This window comes from Saccoglossus kowalevskii, chromosome 12 (genome assembly GCF_978046115.1).
Source record: "Saccoglossus kowalevskii chromosome 12, keSacKowa6.1, whole genome shotgun sequence".
NCBI classification, from domain to species: Eukaryota; Metazoa; Hemichordata; class Enteropneusta; family Harrimaniidae; genus Saccoglossus; species Saccoglossus kowalevskii.
In genome coordinates, this window is record NC_140652.1 from 27,361,865 (window position 1) to 27,374,413 (window position 12,549).

Below are 12,549 nucleotides of genomic sequence, written 5' to 3' on the forward strand. Positions count from 1 at the left end.
AGAAGAGAACAAACAAATAAATGTATAAGTTAGTACAGCTGATTTTTCCAGTGTTGAAAAGTGCTGACTTCCACTGTATATCAGAGTTATACAGACTCAAAACAGACGATTTGACGACCTCTGTCCACGTTCATTAAATTTAAAAATGAGATTACGATACATACACGGAAACGAATTAATGCGATTTGTAACAAACATAGTACTAGCGCCACAGTCACTTAGATAACCAAACAGTCTGCGGAATGCATTATTATAACATACTTTAAAAGCGTTCATGTTCGATTTACGGTAGGTGCACCACAATTGGCAGCAATAAAAATTGGAACAAAATGTTTTAAATATAATACATTTCACGCGATAACTGCATTTGGCGAATCTACGTAATATACTGCAATAGAACGGTAGTTGTTCTTGCTGATCACATCTCAATTCTGTTTCTTCAATAGAGGAAGAAGAATAAAGTTTGACATCTCAGGGGGGTATATCCGTGGACAAACATAGATGAGATACACTAGACAAATGCACATTAACAGACGAGTTAGCACACTTAACATTCTCAGCGAAGAGACCTTCAGAGCCACGCGACTTTTGAGTTGGTAGCTTACCGATAATATTCGCAATGTCCACACTAGATACAAAATACCGTTATTATCACAGTCAGATATATAGTTATGAACTTTTGCTTTATATTGATCATTCTTCACGGAATTTAAATTAGCTTCAAAATGATCGGCCCACATATCCGCAATTTCTGGTTCACCCGAGCTACCCACAACCGTTGAGGGCGATGTACCACGTTTTTTTGTATGAACCTTCTTCCAGAATGCACTGCACGCTTTTTTTTATAAAGGATTTTGCAATAGAATCAGCTCTAGCCTGTGCTTCTTTCTTTTTGCAACTACGTAGTGCAAGCTTGAATTTTAATCTTGATGATTGCTTCATATGATGAATGAAACCTTGTCTGGGTTTGCCAGCATCTCGCCAAACAAGAAAACATTCACGAGCCCTATTATGGGCGTCTTTAACAAGATCATTCCAGCCCGGAACTGGAACAAAACTGACCGTAGATTTAACTTTCAACGACAAATGTTTTTCAGTGCAGTCACAATATCTTTGTAGAACCGATTAATGTCACTACAATGATTACTCTCTTTACAATTAATTCGTCTGGAATGTCAATGGGTTTCAAATATAACTCAGTGTGCTTTTTTATAATTTGTCAAATTGTGTGTTTTGGCTTTCGTCCAATCAATGTGCATGTCACGTGGTTTAGCCCGGCTGGGGGATTGGCAGTTGGTGTGGATCAACTTTTGGGACTCGCACACAATGAACATTGGCATATGATCAGATGCAACACAGTCATAACTAATATGGAGATTTAGTTACGACGATTATAGAATCTACGCACATGCGCCCCTTCCGGCGACATTTCGGGGTTCGTAAGTTTAGAAAAGTCGGACACTGAAGAAGACAAACAAAATGAGGAGTATGTGTCATATTTAGTAACCATTTTTTTTTTTACATTTAACATTGACTACATTCATGTTTGCCTGAACATATGCTTCAATCATGTCCGCTGTAGTATCAGAATCAAATCTACTGATGAAAATGCTTGCACGCTTATGAATTATAGAAATATTCCCATGACGTTTGCAGGTGCCATAAACAACATAATGAGGTCTCTTACTCTTAATGAAGACGACGGTTGCTGTCCGCATATTATGGCCACTTTGAGGATCAACTGAGTGTAATTTCTTTTGTTTGAATGACGTCAGCCGATTTAGCGATTGTTTAATTAGCGCCTCGGCAGAACTACGATGTCTTCGTCTTTTTCGACGGCTGTGTTGTGTTACATAACCATCATTCGTACTGTTATTGTCACTCATGCTTACATAAGCATTACGATCACCATGCTTGCTTGAATTTACAGTATTTTTGTTATGAGCTTTAATGGCAGGTGTTATCGAATTAACAGTCAAACTATCCTATTTACTATCCATTTTGTCTGATCCGGTACTGACAGGGACAGTTACCTCAGTATTGGGTGATATGTCCAGCCTTTTCTTTATTGCACGAATATTATTAATATATATTTCTTCATGAAAATTGCATCCACATTGTTCAGAATTGTAATGTGACGTTTTGTGTGAACGTTGTTTTTCAACAGCAAGGAAAGATCAACATGATCAAGGTTGATAAGTGGTAGCTTACTCAGGTTTTTAGCCACAAAACACGGAATATGATCCGGTTTTATTTCATGTAGTAATCCCATGATGTCATTGTATTATTGACAGACTTTTTTAGTCCCTGCCTTCTGATATTTCGTTGAGTGGTTTGCTCACATCACAACTCATATAACATACATTTAGCTTCATCAATCTCCGAGTCACTATACGTGTCAGTAAATAACTTCACATCAGTGGCAATAGTATCCATTTTGTCACCAAGAAAACAGACATGAACAACACAAACAGTAATCTTTCACACTACTCAAGCTTAGTAGAATGAGCTATGTCCGTGATTTTTACTTCTAGTATTGTAGCGTGAGATACATTTGGCTCGAAGGCATTAAAAAATAAGTTTGTTTGGCTGTTGCCCTGGAAGCGTTGGACCTGAATTTGTTTGAGACACTCAATTAGTGTGAAGGCGTGGCTTGCCTGCCAAGTTTGAATCGAATCTGCCCAGCCAAAAAATCATAGAAAAGTTAAAAAGCCATTCCTCGTGAGCAGTTACCCCAACTTTGGTGATTTTAAAGACAATCCCAGCGGAGCGGATCGCCAATATCAATGCAAGAACACAGCATAAACACTACAGGTAAACATGTGAGGTCAGGGTTCGAATGCCACCTTGCAGTTAAAATGAACAGTTACCTGACAGTACAGTACAGTACAGTACAGTACAGTACAGTACAGTACAGTACAGTACAATACAATACAATACAATACAATTATACAATACAATACAATCGGGTGAACGCGTTGCTTTTCAGCGCTCCCAGATTTTCTGCCTGTTTTGCGTTTTTGCGTTCGTTGTGCGCCCGTGTTTTTACACAGTTGTATATATAGTGTGTCTACCTTTTACGTGAGTAATTTATGTTTGTTGTTTTTGTTATTATTGTGGTTTTTGGAGGCGTGTTCTGCCTCGACGGTGGTAAGATTCCGGCGACCAATAAGGCGGCCCCTGAGAAGAGGCCTTCATCGTCACCAAATGCAAAACTCACCAGGAATCATGCCATAAGGTGTGAGAATATTGACGGCATTCCTGTTGAAACATATGTAGAAGCCGTTTGTGATATTGTTGGGGCAAATAGCATCATAGCGGCATCCAGAATGAACCGTTCTGTTGTTGTTTTTCTTACACATGTTACATGGGTCGAAACGGTTGTCATTTCGGGTCTTGATATTGATGACTTACATATTTCAGTTGAACCACTTGAACGCCCCTCCACTAAAATTGTTTTGTCAAATGTCCCGCCATTTTTACCTGATGAGTGTATTACTTCTGTTCTGTCAAGTTATCAACGTGTGACGAGTGCGGTACGAGCGATTCCACTGGGTTGTAAGAGACCGTCTCTGAAACACGTTAAATCGTTTCGACGTCATTTTTATGTTCACTTGAAAGATGTCAGTATTAATGGTTTACTTCCAATCACTTATCAGGGTCAGATATTTAATATTTATGTTTCAACTGATGAACTGGTTTGTTTTGAGTGTAAAATGAAAGGACATACACGAAAATCATGTCAAAATTCTCAAAGCATTGTTACGCAAAAGGAGATTGGGGAAAACAATGAAGGCACCCAAAGGTGTACAAGGTGCTAATGAAACAAAGTGATTGGTACAACTGATCCCTCTTTGCAAACAGATCTCACCGATAAACAAAATGTGACCAGTGCTGAAGTTGATAAAAACAATAGTGATCAAATTGTTAATACAAATAATAAAAACCACATAGATACTGATGAAAATGATATAACAGATAATGTTGAAATGGTTAATCTTTCAACCAAAAAACGTGCGCGATCAAAATCCCCAGTGAATCGAGAAGGTCATAACAATGACATCTCAACAGATAGCAATATAATGAAACCAAATATTAAAAAACGAAGTGATGGTACGCTAAGCGATATAGTATGTGACATTGAACAACAACCAAACGATGAAGAGAGCGTACGATCCCCTCGTTCGACTGCCAATGAACACCAATCCACTTCACCCCCCTCACGCTGCCATCCACTCAACCCCCACATGTGTATGCAGAGGTGACTGTACTCAAACCAGTACCCCAGCCAGAAAGTACTGATTTGTCTTCTTTCCCTCCCTTGACAATTCCCCTAGTTATTCACCATTGTCAGAAATGCCAGTAGACATCAGTGATGTGAATGAACAGTCGCAAAACCTTTTTGCTTCTCAAAGTACATCGAAAGAAAATAATGATGATTGTCAAACTGCCAGTGATGAAAGTGACAGTGAATCTGTCATTTCAAATGTGTCTATTGGTACCATGAGTAGTGAGGATAGCATATCAAATGCAAAATTAAATGATTTGTTATTGTCGACACGACATTCCCGCAAGTTTATTGACAGATGTTTTGAGTTCTGTCCAAATATCAAAGTGTGGGTGTGGCATTTTATCAACTACCGTAACACGCAGAAACTAAACGCTTCTGAGAAAATACGCATGAACAGGCTTATTAAAAAGGTTAAAAAACAAATAAGGACTGGCAAATTTATAGCTGATTTGTAAACCTTTAAAAAAACACAACCATATAATGGAGGGTTCAATTTCTGGGGCAACATACAATGTTAATGGATGTCGCGACTCACTTAAAAGATTCTGTGTTTTCAACTATATTAAGCGTGATCACCCCTGCAATTTTCACTTATTACAAGAAACGCATACTCTTGCGTCCGACGAAAATATATGGAAGCTAGTATGGCGCGGAACGGGCATTTTTTCTCATGGCACTGCTGACCGCGCGGGTGTGGCTATATTGTTTCATCCAACAACAGTTGTACACATTTTATCACAATGTGAAATCATGCCAGGCTATTATGTCCTGCACACACACGTAGAATTAAACAATAATCCTGTTCACATTATAAATGTATATGCACCCATAAATGGCGCGGAACATGGATCGCAATAGGGAAAGGGAGCCTGACATGCGTACTGCTAACCTCCTTACTCCAGTTATTCGTCGTCACAAACTAACTGATACTTGGCGTCACCATCATGGGAATGCTGTTAATTTTACTTGGGGGCGTAGTGGTACACTTGTTCGCCTAGACAGAATGTATGTTAGCAAGTGCATGCGTGGAAAAATCAAGTCTATTGAAATTAGTAACGGGGCGTTGGCTTTTTCTGACCACTCTCTTGTTAGTATATCCATAACAATTAACAATGGTAAAAATAAAAGTCCTGTATGGTGTATGAACACACAAATTTTACAGAATGATGAATATGTAAATGAAATTAAGGATTTCTGCCTGGAATGACAACTTTGTCGTGAAAACTATTCACATATACAAACTTGGTGGGACGTTGGAAAGAATAAAATAAAATTAATTACTCAACAGCATTGCGCATTCAAGCAATACAAGCACAAACAAGAAAAACAAACATTGGAAAGGGACATCCGAGCCATGGAGCTCGATATCACCCAGAATTCGTCGCCCACAAAATCTTCCATAGAAAAAAAGAGACTCCTTTCAAACATGGTTCAACATGAGAATAAAAGTCTCATCACACAAGCGCGGCACCATTTTCTAAATGAAAATGATGTGTGTAATGCTTTCTTTTTCCAGAGAAAAAGAATGGAAACAAAAAAAGCTATTTTTCAGCTTAGGCGTTATGACAATAGTCTCACGCAAAGTCAAGCTGAAATCCGCAAAATAGTACGTAACTTTTACACTAAGTTGTATACTACAGATAATATTGATATAGATGCACATAATACCATCCTTGAGGGCCTGCCAAAGCTGAGTAATACCGACCGCGATGACCTTGATGAGCCTATTACGTATGGCGAACTTACTAACACCGTAAAGCAACTTGCGCATGGGCGAACTCCCGGCATTGACGGGATTCCGAACGAGTTCTATGAAAAATGTTGGAATGTTATTGGGAAAGACCTCTGTGACGTGTTCAGTAAAGCCACTGAAGAAAATTTCTTTCCACTTTCTTGCTCTAGAGCAGTAGTTACCCTACTCCCAATCAAAGGTGATATCACACAACTAAAACACTGGCGACCTGTGAGTCTTCTTTGCAGTGATTATAAGATATTCACTAAAACACTAGCAATACGTCTGCGTGGGATCATTGGTTCCATAATTCACCCAGATCAAACTTGTAGTATAGCAAACAGACACATCCATGACACAACATCAGTCTATTACGTGACAGCATTGACTATGTTAATATGACTAACTCTCCCCTCGGCATCGTGGCTCTAGATCAAGAAAAAGCATTTGACAGAGTAAACCACGTTTATCTTTTCAACACACACCATGCTTTTGGGTTTGGTGACAAGTTTATTTCTTACATCCACCTTATATATTCAAATGCTCAGTCCCTTATCCGTATAAATAGTGCCCTCACCCCTCCCGTCCTGCTGTCACGTGGTATTAGGCAAGGTTGCTCATTTTTGACAGCCCTTTATGTTATTGCCATTGAGCCACTGCTCCATAAAATCAGAAATGATGGAAATATTAAAGGCTTATGCTGATAATATAGAATGTTACCACACATAAACAAGAATTCGCATCACTTGCTGCATGGTTGCGTATTTATGAACGCGCGTCAAATGCAAATATCAACGTCGAAAAATCGGAAGGCTTATGGGTTGGTAGCTGGCGCAACAATACGTTTTCTCCTCTCAATATTAAGTGGAATAACACGGGGTTAAAATTGTTGGGCGTTTTTCTTGGAAATAATAAAATGTATACCAAACAGAACTGGACTGAGTTGGTTTCAAAGATTAATAGAAAAATGTAATTCTGGAACTACTTTGTTCACAGTATGTCCTATAGGGGGCGCTCTATGGTAATTAACAACATTATGTCATTCCAACTACTGTACCGCTTTACTAGCCTAGTGCCACCCACTGATGTTGTTTTGAATATACAAAGGTCGTTACTTGACTTCTTTTGACAAGGTCGCCATTGGGTTGCTGCTAAAACACTTTATCTCCCTCTGGAAAAGGGGGCCCGGGGACAAAATGTTACCCATCTCCCTACACGTATCAGCGCCACGCGACTTAATTATATTCAAAGATATCTTTATGGCAATACTGATCATTTTTGTTTTAACTCCACGGACTACTTTTTCATCCAAGCAAGCAACGTGTCTTATACTAGGCAGCTGTTGTGCACCACGAATAGCCTTCCTTTAAAACTGAACAGCATACTACCATTATATCGTGAATTCCTTCAACGCTGGAAGTCTGTAGATAAGGTGCGTACATTTAATGACAATAATCTAATTGATATTTTTAATGAACCACTTTTTCACAATGCATTTATTAATCATCCTATTAGAAATTAACTTTTTGCACTCCGTCACTTTGTGAACGCGGGTATAACCAAAGTCTGTGATCTGGTCCACGAAACAAATCAAGGTTATTCATGATTCCATGCCTACCAAATGGAGGGATACTGTGAACAATTACTTCAAAAGAAAAAACAAGCGTGTTCATGCTCTCCTTCATCTCAGTTTCCAGCTACACTTTTCTGATGAGCTGAATCTAGTGCTTTATAAACTTGAAAAGGGCGCAATATATCAATATTTAATTGAAGTTCCCAGTACTAGTGGTCGTCAACAACAACCAAGAAACGTAATTACGACGTATGACGGAGATATGCAGTGGCGCATATCCCATGGTGCCTTTGCAACTGGTGTTTTCCTTTTCAAAGCTCGGTTATCAAGCTCGGATAAGTGTATTTTCTGTGGCGAGGTGGATACACTTGAACACATCTTTATAGAATGCCCATCTATCTAATAATGAACTATTACATACATTTAAAAAAATCACGTCTGGTCTGCTTCAAACAGGCTTTCGTACACCAATCTGGTGGATTTTAATTCTGCCACCGCGTCGTTCTGAGGGTTTTCTTTCCCGACAGGCACAACAAATGTTTTTCCTATTAACAAGCATGGTGAAAGCTGCAATTCACACCAGTCGTCGAAACAAGAGGCAACAAAAAGGTTCTAGTGATTCTTAAGAAATTTTCAGAACGAGACTTATTTTGAGGATCAAAACAGAATATGAATACCACCGTTTTAAAAATCAGCTACCTAAATTTGAAACAATTTGGGCAGTGGACGGTGTGTTATGTGACATTCAGAATGATGCACTCCAAATTCATGTGTAATCTGCCACCTTGGTTTTACTTGTCCACTTCGCTGTTTAGGGCTTTTGCCCTATTGAGTCATACGCGGTCTTTATTTATCCTTTTTGGTAATTGTTGTGTTAATCCCTGGTTTCGTGACATTTGTCGTGTCAGAGGACTTTGTTCTCATGGTGGATGTCAGTCTACACACACAAACACTGAATTGCCACCCTCTTGGCTTTTCATTTTCTGCAACACACTAAACGCGTGGGTGAACGCGGTGCTTTTCAGCGCACCCCGAATTATTAAAGGTTTGGCCTCACGACTTAGGCGTGTCGCTTTTCACCTTTAAAACTTTTTGTTTATGTCCTAGGTACGACATTAAAACTGCATCCCGTTGTGGAGTTTTTGTACTTGGGAGAATGAGGTTACCCTTTGCCACAACTACCTCCAGGTCACCCTTTGGGCAAGGTGTAGTACCTGTCAGCCTTGGGTGCCAATTTCCCACATAACAAGTATGGTTGACGTCAGTAAGGGCATACGGTCATAAAAGCCTTGCACCAACTCTGCCTCACGTGTGAGGTATTTCCTATTAAAGGCAACGTTTACGTTTATTTAAATATGTATATATGTGTCCTGGGCAAGATTTTAAAATACATCCGGTTGTGGAGTCTATGGACGTGGGAGAATGAGGTTACCCTTTGCCACAACTACCTCCAGGTCACCCTTGGGCAAGGTGTAGCACCTGTGAGCCTTGGGTGCCAACTTCCCACATAATAAGTTTGGTTGACGTCAGTAAGAGCATACGGTCGTAAAACTCCTACACAAACAGATCCGCATAGGTGGAAATTTTTTCATGTAAATATATATATATTAGTTTCAGTTGTTCTTAGCATTTGACAGGGAGGATCGTAACCTCTTGTGGTGAGAACCAGTGTGACTGGCCTGTCAACGGGGTGCTAAGGATTTCATTGGAAAAGTTATCAGTTACATCCGTTAATTTAATTTCGTTTTACATACCCGTAAATCAAAAATCACAGTGCAGTGCAGTGCAGTGCAGTGCAGTGCAGTGCAGTACAGTACAGTACAGTACACGACCACAAAATCATGAATGAATGATGTAAAATCATGTTTTCAAAGCTCTGGCGTCGCAAATATTTTCCATCTGATGACTGTGCTACAATATTACTCTGTTTAGGACAGGTGTATTCACTATATTTCAAACTGACAACTCAGTGAAACGTTTGTTCACAATTTGTACTCTGTTTATCTGATCGAGGTGCAGCAATTCGAACCGTTCATTGAAAATAAAATTCCTGGTGTCTGCATGGGGTTCACAATAGTTTTCAACAGAACTAAATCGTACAAAAGCTTTGTTCTACAATGCGTTGTTTGATCCCGACCACAGTTCCGACGCATCCAATCACACACAGAAAAGCTAGCAAACGTAGTAATACAGCAGAATTCGTCCAGGTTTAATACACCACGTTAACTCCCAACTGTCACAAGTATTATCAAAGCAATTCTTAAAACAATAAGTTCCGTAAAATCTAGTATGATCTCAAATTTTCCGTATTGAAATCAGTTTCCATGAGGTTACCTTGCCGTCTTGTATCATTCTGACTATTATGATCTAATCTATAGGGGTCAAGAGTCATCCCTACTACTAAAATACAGGAATAACTCTCACTTAGAGGGTGCCAAACATATAAACTGAAATGAGTTCATAATATAATATCAAACCAATTGGCGTCTACGGCAACGATGATGTCACATTAGTAGTTTACGTTTCACTATAAGGACAACCATGAGGGCGCTGTTTATATTGGAATGTGATGACGTCATACGGGGATGGATGACGTCACACTGGGGTACCATGCATAGATGAGCATAAATGATGACGTCACAATGATAATCCGTTTATAAATTAGCATAAATGAGCGTACAAGCCTGCAAAGGGATTAATTTGCATGAGGATGACGTCACAATGGGATACTGTGAATACATTTGCGTATATATAATAGATTTGAATACGAGATCGTAACGAGGTCACCGTGAATACATTTGCATAAATTACCATCATTTTTTTCAATTTTTTTTTAATAATTTTTTCAATCGGACGAGCATGGACGTCACGAAATAATTTTTCAAAATGTATCGTAGAGGGCGCGCTCACACACACACACACACACATACAGGTGTCCCATGAATTGTGGAGCCACCGTTGAATTAACTTTTAATATAAAATACATAAACGATTTGCATAAAAACACAGAAAAAAGCAAAAGTCAATAATAACAGTGATAAATAAAAATATAATGCATTCTATATATACATATATTGTTCATTTTTACATTTCTTACTTCCTTTCAATGAGTCAAGCAGTCTGTACACTTTTTTTTATTCCATCACTCTAATCTGTCGTAGAAGAAAAAAAAGAGAGAGAGAATAATATTAAAACCGATAGTTATATAAAGAGGGTATAAGTTATAGGTTGTAAATTTAAAAGTATGAGTCACATGGTAAAACTGTGGTCATAAATCTGGGAAAATGCAAAGTATGCAAAGTCGGTTGATCAACGTACAGTTTTTTTTCTTCAAAAAATGGCGGACTATGCTACGATGAGTTAAAATATATATTTACCTAATCATTTCACAGAATAACTTTTGAAATAAATAATCACACGGAATGAGTTTATGGGTGTAACATAGCGAATTTAGTTTTTCCCGTGTCATCTCATCCACTTCTATGCAACGAGTAATACAAGACGTATTGGCTACACATGGCTTGAAAGTATTCGATGATTGTAGATCCACGTACAAAAAATCTTTTAAATTCCGTGACATGACTACCGTACAAGTCAAAATAGTCTTCGTGGTAATGATATTTCAGACAGAAATTGGCTCAATGCATCAGTGTTTGATACGAGAGATGTGTATTACTCCAAAGCACTCTCGTGAATGCCAGTCTGAACTCAATCACAAGATTAAGTTTAAGGCATAGGGTTGTTTATAACTAACATAAGTGTTCCCAACGTGAAATAGACCTCCCACGTAGATGATAAACAACAGATGTTGGTGTATTTGTATATTTATGTTATTTAAAACATGAACATTCGCAAAACAGCCTGAGGGATATCGAATAGGGTTTCAAGTTAAAAGCGTTACCCATATACATGAATTTCGACCTGCGTGTATGGGATACTCGCATATTAACACCAGTCACTGATAACAGGACTCAACATTCTGTTGACCAAGGCGCTATCAGTCAATTTACTGACTGAAACTTATTTTTATCAATTAGCCTTTGCTAAAATACTACCGTCATTTTCCAGGTCATAAAAAAAACATGGCCCGCAGCAGAGGGATTTGATCTTCCAAATAAATGAAATAAAACACATACGTATGAACATTATCGAAACGTTCAATCCCATCGTTTTTTTAGATTCGATATCACCAGAATTCCTGCCAAAAAAAAAAATACTCAACCACGCCGTAAATGTATACTCCATGTCAATATTTCATTCTTGTTTACTTCTTTTGTGCAATAAACTCCGTTCTTTTTCAAAATGACGTGTATTTATAAGCGTGTGTGTGCGTGTGTGTGAGCGCCCTCTACCATACATTCTGAAAAACCTTTCGTGACGTTCATGCTCGTCCAATTAAAAAATAATTAAAAAAAAAATTATGTTAATTTATGCAAATGTATTCACGATGACCTCGTTACGATCTCGTATTAAAATATATTTTATGTATGCAAATGTATTCACAGTATCCAATTGTGACGTCATTCTCGTGCAAATTAACCCCATTTACGGCCTTGTACGCTCATTTAGGCTAATTTATGCACGGATCCCCCATTGTGACGTCATCATTTATGCTCATCTATGCGTGGTCCCCGTATGACGTCATCACATCCATTATGAACAGCGCCATCATGGTCGTTTCTATAGGGGAACGTAAACTACTGACATTCAGTTGCGTGGCTCGCCGGGTACAAGTAATCAGTCAACACACAAAATCATCAGTTGATATGGGTTCTCAAACGATTTCTGCACCGATGAGATTCTCCTTGTTTAGATGTTAATTTGGCTGGTAAGACTAGTTGCGGGCATTTACTGCCCCCTATCGACATGTTTTTTACCCCCTAGGCTTGTCACAAAACAACACATGATTCCCTCCTTGGATAAAGTATAAGTTTAACTTTTAAAGTTGTGAAA